The sequence below is a fragment of the Amia ocellicauda genome, unplaced genomic scaffold (assembly GCF_036373705.1).
Source record: "Amia ocellicauda isolate fAmiCal2 unplaced genomic scaffold, fAmiCal2.hap1 HAP1_SCAFFOLD_34, whole genome shotgun sequence".
Taxonomy (NCBI): Eukaryota; Metazoa; Chordata; class Actinopteri; order Amiiformes; family Amiidae; genus Amia; species Amia ocellicauda.
In genome coordinates, this window is record NW_027102909.1 from 187760 (window position 1) to 195431 (window position 7672).

Here is a 7672-nt window from a genome sequence, read left to right on the forward strand (position 1 = left end):
CTGTTGTACTTTATGGGAGAGATGTATTAAGTAGTTTATAATGAGAAGAATAACAATAATCACCTGTTTTTCATAGGTTTTGTATCCATGGTCTCCTTCATATTAGGAAAGGAAGTTGATCCATAGCCTACTCAGAGACAACTGAGAGTTGGTCTCTGAGCAGCAGCACAAAGGGGTCGAGTCTCTCAATGTCCGTGTGTTGGAGATATTCCACCATATTGGTCCCAGCCTTTAAAACAATGTTAAAGAAGATGTTAAAGATATTGTAGAAATATATTGCAGAAGAGCAGAACTACAATCACACTTTTTCAATGCTATTGCTGTTTTCAACCTCCCTGGTGAGGTACCAATGCGGGAAGTTTGAGAGAGTATTTCTAAAATGTGTATGATCCAATACACACAGTTATTTAAAAAGCTGACGTCTTGTACATGCTCACCAGAACCAAGCCTAATTAAATAACACATTTAATATTAAATAAGTACATGTGCAGTAGCCACTTGGACAATTACAGATCCCCAGGTCAAAACACAACAGAAAGACATGGAAGATCGTATTTTCAAATCACATCTGTGGCCCCCATAACTGTAATTTGGTATTAGTGGGTCAAAGGATTTATTTGGTTCAAGTGATAATAAGATCATATTTTGAAAACAAACACTACAGGATGTCATATTTAAAATGACTGTGAGTACCTTTCTTTAGTGACGGTTCTGAGGGGGGCAGGGATTAGTTGTGCTAATTGGAGCTGTGAAGTGTGCAGAGAAAATACAAATGTTTTCTTTTAATATGAAAACAAAGAACTTTTTTTTAACACCGACCTGGGATTGTGTTTCTTTCCAAGTTTCCTTATTGTTTCTGAGAAGAGACTGTTCACTTGCAAAGTGAACTGGACCCGTGTGACTCGCAGGTAAGGAGAGCCCGTGTTGAACTAAGATGGCTACAGTGAGTTTTCCTGGACAAAGCTCGGGCAAAGGATAGCGCAGAGTGCACCTGCACCTGAGATTGTGTTGAGAAGCTTTGTGATAAGAGCAGGTAAAGAGGGAAAAGAAACACAAGTATTTTCTTTGTTTGAAGAACACATTTTGTTTTAACTGAAACGGGACTACAACTTTTGAAAGGGAAATAGTTGCTAGTGCACTGTATTTTTATTGAGTTTATTAGAAGAAAAAAGCTTATATTTTGGACAGAACGAACTCGTTTGGCATGCAACTAGCAGCAAACGATGTGAAGCAAACAAAACAGTTAGCAAGTTAGCAAGTTAGCAAGTTACAGTCTGTCCTAGGTCCGGGGGTGCTTATGGTTGTTTATGGGTTCCCTTACCTTAGCCAGTGTCATGTACGGGTGTCCGTACCTTACTAGAGTGTTTGTTTTTATTATAATATATATATATATATATATATATATATATATATATATATATATATATATATATATATAATATATAATAATGTAATATTTCAGATAAATCGTCACAGTGAGTGACACCAGCATTATTGGTTTTTTGAGAAATAAAAAAACAGAATGTAGAGAAGAAAATGTTGGAAGGAAGTTGGGAGAAAGACTGGTCTCCGAAGGAGCACCGGGACTGGTGGAAGCAACAACAACCAGATAAGACAGAGAAAGGAATTGTGATATTGTGTCAGGTTGGTGAGAATCAAGAAAAGAAAATAACAGAAATGGAAGATCATCATAAACAGTAATGTGAATTGAGAGAAGAAGTTGTGAAAAATACGATAGAATTAATAGAACTACAAGGCAAATTAGAAGGGCAAGAAAAGTGGTCAGAAAAGGTGAAGGTGTAGGTGCGCGATGTGCTGCCGTGTTAGGAGCGCGTCGCGACACAGATCACTCCGAGGACGACAGGCCCGATTGGGATGATTTAGATCGCAAAGCATGGGAATATGAAAAAGGAGGTTTTGCTAGCGCTCCTCTCCCATATAATCCGGAATATAAATCAATCACTGATTTTGGTTATAATAATACATTGTATCCAGATCTGACCGCTCTGAAAACGGTCCCAGCTGCACCCATGCAAGTCAAAACTAGACAGAGTAAAGAGGAAGGTCAATCAATAGTCTATACGACTAAAACCCATGTCCCCTTCTCCCCAGGAGAAAAAGAAATGATATGGGCGTCCCTCCCAAAATTAAAACCAAACCAGGGTAACACAACTTTTTGGGATATTCTAGATGAAAAGATGGTTATTCACCTCCTTCACCCGCACGATGTACACATCATGGTGAAGGCTAAATGTCCGCCCAACATTTGGATACAGTTACTACGAGAATATCAGACCGGGGAGTGGGCTAATGTAGCCTCTACAGATGAGGAGGAAATAACAGAACTTTTTCACAATGGATCAAGAAAACTGAGATAGTGAAATAATGAAATAATCGAGTGGGATTATTTGACATTTTATTCTAAATAATCATAAGCTTAAATAATAAGTTATAAGGGCTGTTTGAGACACTGCAGGGTCAATAAAACATGCCACAGATCGGATATCTGAATTATCTTTAGATATCAATGTGTATGTGCTTTGTGTGTTTATGAATATGTATAGTTTGAAGGTGATATAAGGTAAATGTCTATGTTTTGGCAATCATTTTAGAATTATATTTAAAAATGTAACAACAGATTTATCATATTCATGAGGATCTTTGGCTCTATACAGAGTGCCTCAAGCATCAGAAATCAGAAAGAAAGACTATTATAAGAAAAGTAATCCAAAATATACATTGAATAAACAGATGGATAATAATAGTAATACATAAATAGTCATGGTGTCTCCACAAGAAGAACCAGAATTTGTTTGTTAAACATCATGTTATGGACAAGCTCTGTCAAAAGTCAAATTCAAGGAAACGAAAGGCTAGAAGAGAGCCTGGTGCAGCCCTGACAGCCTGTGAAAGCAGGAGAATGTAAACAGTCTGGTGACATGTTACAGTCTTTCAGAAAATGTTTGGTTATTGGTGCCTAGCATATAATACCTGAAATGAAAGTCAAAGTAGACCATGGTTTTAAGATGAGTGATGTAGGAAAAGGGTAAGATACCGCAGAAGTATAAGATTACAACTATAGAATAAGTAAGCTCAAGTAATATAAAATGCTTTACAGGAGAAAAGTAAGAATGGAAAGGAAGAGTAAAAGAGAAGGTGTCCTAGGATTATGGGAATCATTATTGAGATCAATGGCCTATTGGCTAATATTTTGTTAGGTACATATATGACTTCAATAAACGAATAATGGAGTGACATCTGTATAAATATAAATAAAACATATTGATAAAAAAACCTGAATACATTTCTTGTAAGAAATTAAGAATAGGAGAAAGAATAGCTGTTAGAATGCAGAGCAATGTTAACCAAAGTTGAAGAGGGTTTGAGTAAGTTGACGAGGGTCTGAGTAAGTTGATAAGGCTTGGGAAGCAGGAAAAGGTGAGTTTGATGTGTGTGAGACAAATGTGCTGCCACTTTTAGCACAGAGAGCTTCTGATGGTGATTGAATGAAACGTGGGAAAATAAATAAACTTGATGTAGGATAAATGAATAAATAATTGAATGAGATATGAGCCGCAGAGACCTCCCACATTGGAAAGTGGACTACAGCAGATAATCCTCTCCTCTCCCAGGGCAGGGTGATTAAGTGGGGACGCGTGTGAAGAGTGCAGGTGGACCCAGGTGAGTTGTGAAAGAAAGAAGAAACAAAAATAATAAGGCACGCGTGCAAACAATCAAAATAATACTAAGTGAATAACAAATTAAACAATAAAGTGAAAGATAATCAACACACAAAATAATGGCAATATAGAACCAAACAAAATACACAAGCCATATTGCATAAAGTGAAGTGAAATATAAATATAATAAGTAATGGTGATTAAGGAGCTAATTAACACCGTCCGTGACATTTACATTGGTTGGGTGTGTGGATACCAGTAATAATTTTTGTTTTATTGAAATACAAAATAATTCTATTTTTCCGAAGTGCTGAACTTTAATACAGTCTAGAAAGATTAATATTTTTTGTCTTGGGCTATATTATTATTACCATAGTTTTTCTATTGTATAAGTATCTTGGAGTAGAGGCATAGGTGGGCATGTGGGCAGAGGAGTAGGAAGGCCGGTCAAGCAAATAAGCTTGCTAAGGTACGCAGCAGCAGCAAGCAGCCCCCACATCCAGCCAGCCAGCCAGTCTGGCTGGCAGTGACTGAGTGGTTGACAGACGGCAAGCAACGGAATGTACGTGCTCTGTGATGTCATAGCAGTCAGCTGAGAGAGGCTCGTGATGTCATCGCTGAGCTGGCTGGCTGGCTGGCTGGCTGGCGGGCTGGCTGGCTCTGTGTGTGTGTGTGTTTGTGTGTGTGTCTGTTTTTCTGTTTGTCAGTCTGTCTGTCTGTCTCTCTCTCTCTCTCTCTCCCTCTCAATTCATTTGTATTGTCAAAAGCAATTGGACATACATACATTCATACATATATATATATATATATATATATATATATATATATATACATACATACATACATGCTAGAAAGTCATTACTATGTTATCTTAAAGGCTAACTAAGCAGAACATATATCATTATCGAACAGAGTTCATAGGTCTATACATGGTATTAGGGAACAGGCACGTAGGTCATTCTGTTTGACATTGTCTCCAAGGTTCTCATTGTAAATAACAAAGAGAAATCAAACTACCTTATGGCCTCCTGACCTTCTAGCTTGACCTTATCTTTCTTAAGTATACAAGAGAGAAAAACAGTTGTGAGAAAAGAATTTCTAACTTTCCTTCCACACATACATACATACATACATACATACATACATACATACATACATACATACATACAAACCAGAGGCATGCAAAAAAATATAAAGAGGAAGAAAATGTTGTATAGCACATACAAAAGGGATGGTGATGAAACAAAATACATAGAATATGTTGAGCTGCAAAGAGATCTTAAGAAAGGGATCAGGAAAGCAAAGAGGGAAATAGAAAGAAACATAGCTCTTGGAGCTACAACCAATGCAATGAGCTTTTTTCAAAATTACAACAGCAAGCGGTCAATTAAGGAGGAGGTGAAACAGATAAAGGGCAAAAATGGAGGTATCTTGGAAAACGAACAAGATGTGGCAAATATTCTATATGAGTATTTCACAGAGGTTTTTACAAAAGAAAAAACAGATGACATGCCACAGGTTGACAATCAATCCAGTCAAACCCTAAGAGAGATCAGGATAAATGAGGAGGAGGTACTAAAGGGACTAGCAGAATTAAAATCAAACAAATCACCTGGGCCAGATGGGATATTTCCAACAGTACTTAAAGAAATGAGGGAAATTATGTATAGGCCGTTAACTCGATTATTTCAAATGACACTTAGAACAGGGGATGTTCCCACTGACTGGAAGACAGCAAATTTCATACCAATCCACAAGAAAGGGGACAAAACTGAGCCAGGAAATTACAGACCAATCAGTCTCACCTGCATCACCTGTAAAATGTTGGAAAAAATGATTAGACAGAAAATAGAGGAGCATCTCAATGAAAACCATATTCTTGGAGATAGTCAACATGGGTTTAGACGAGGCAGATCATGTCTTACTAACTTAATACATTTTTTTGAACATGCAACTGCAGCTGTAGATCACGTGAAAGCATATGATATGATATACTTAGATTTCCAAAAAGCTTTTGATAAGGTTCCACACCAAAGACTGATCCTCAAATTGGAAGCTGTAGGCATTCAGGGTCATGTAAGTAGATGGATTATGAACTGGTTGATGTATAGGAAACAGATTAGAGGAGTCACTTCTAACTGGAGTGAGGTTGTTAGTGGAGTTCCACAGGGATCAGTACTAGGGCCTTTGCTTTTTCTAATCTATATTAATGATCTGGACTCTGGGATACTTAGCAACCTTGTCAAATTTGCAGATGATACTAAAATAGGTGGCTTAGCAGATACAATCTTGGCAGCACATGCTATTCAGAGGAACTTAGATAAATTCAGTTGTGGGCTGACACCTGGCAAATGAAATTCAATGTGGACAAGTGCAAGGTAATACATGCAGTAAAACAAAAATGTCCACTATAATTACACTATGGGAGGTACAGATCTAGATGAAGTAATGCATGAGAAAGACCTAGGAATCTATGTGGATTCACTTTCTCCATCCAAACAATGTGGGGAAGCAATACAAAAGGCATACAGAATGCTAGGGTATATCGTCAAAAGTGTAGAATTTAAGTAATGTTAAGACAGTACAATGCGCTAGACCTCATCTGGAATACTGTGTACAGTTCTGGGCACCACACTTCAAGAAGGATATTGCTGCTTTAGAGACAGTTCAGAGGAGAGCAACCAGACTTATTCCAGGTCTGAAGGGAAAGTCCTACTCGGAGAGACTGAGGGAACTGAACCTTTTCACCCTGGAACAGAGGAGATTACGTGGGTACTTGATCCAAGTCTTCAAAATCATGAAAGGTTCCTCAAACCAGAGGAGCTTTTCCAGATCAGCAGGGACACACGCACCAGGGGACAACAAATGGAAATTGGGCTTCAAGGCATTCAAGATGGAAAGTGGTAGAAGCTGAAAGTTTGGGAACATTTCAAAATAGACTGGATAGGATCCATGGATCACTTAGATATTAATGGACACCAAACGAGCATGATGGGTCGAATGGCCTCCTCTCGTTTGTAAACTTTCTTATGTTCTTATGTTCTTATGTTCTTATGAATGTTCCCTAAGCATGTTTCAAATGTTCCCTAATTTATGTTACAAATGTGCCTTAGCACCTCTCTCTCTCTCTCTCTCTCTCTCTCTGTCTCAATTCAGTGCATTTGTATTGTCAAAGCAATTGGACATGCATACATACATACATACATATATATGGAAAATAAACAATATGTGTACATCTCTGCATTAATGGTGCCCTAACAGATGTGCAAGTTACATGACAGACAGACAGACAGACACTCACACACACTTTCACACACACACACACACACACACACTTTCACAGACAGACAGACAGACAGACACACACACACACACACACACACACACTTGTATACCTGACACGTATAGAAGACTGGATAGGGAGATATAAATAGCAATGGGGAGACTCTTGTACTTGGTGTGGCTCTATCCATATAGTGGGGCCAGCAGCCACTTAGCAGGTGTAGCAATAGAAGCTCAGCCTGGGGAGACTGGATTTAGCATTTCCTCTCCATTTTGATAAGTATCCTTAATCATTTCTGCAAAATACTTCTATGATACCTATGTATGTTTTTTACTTGTACTATATTATACTATCAAGTATCAGTGTACACATACAATGTGACCTGTTACATTAATACAGAGGCCACGGAAGGCCAGATCACTAATAGCCACTGTCCCCTGATATTACACTTTTTTACAATCACTTTGGCACTCATTTCAGAACCTTGATGTCATTTTTCAAAACTCTAGACACTAAACTCACACCCGATGATCAAAATGCACATTTTTCAATTGCTTGGATACAATACACATCAACCTCAGATCATTTGTTCATTGAACTAAAATGATACAACTTAACGTCAAAGTATTACCATTTCAAAATGCAATTCACACATTACATCTGAGATCACTGTCTATTCATTTCATTACAAAGATCTAACTATCAATTG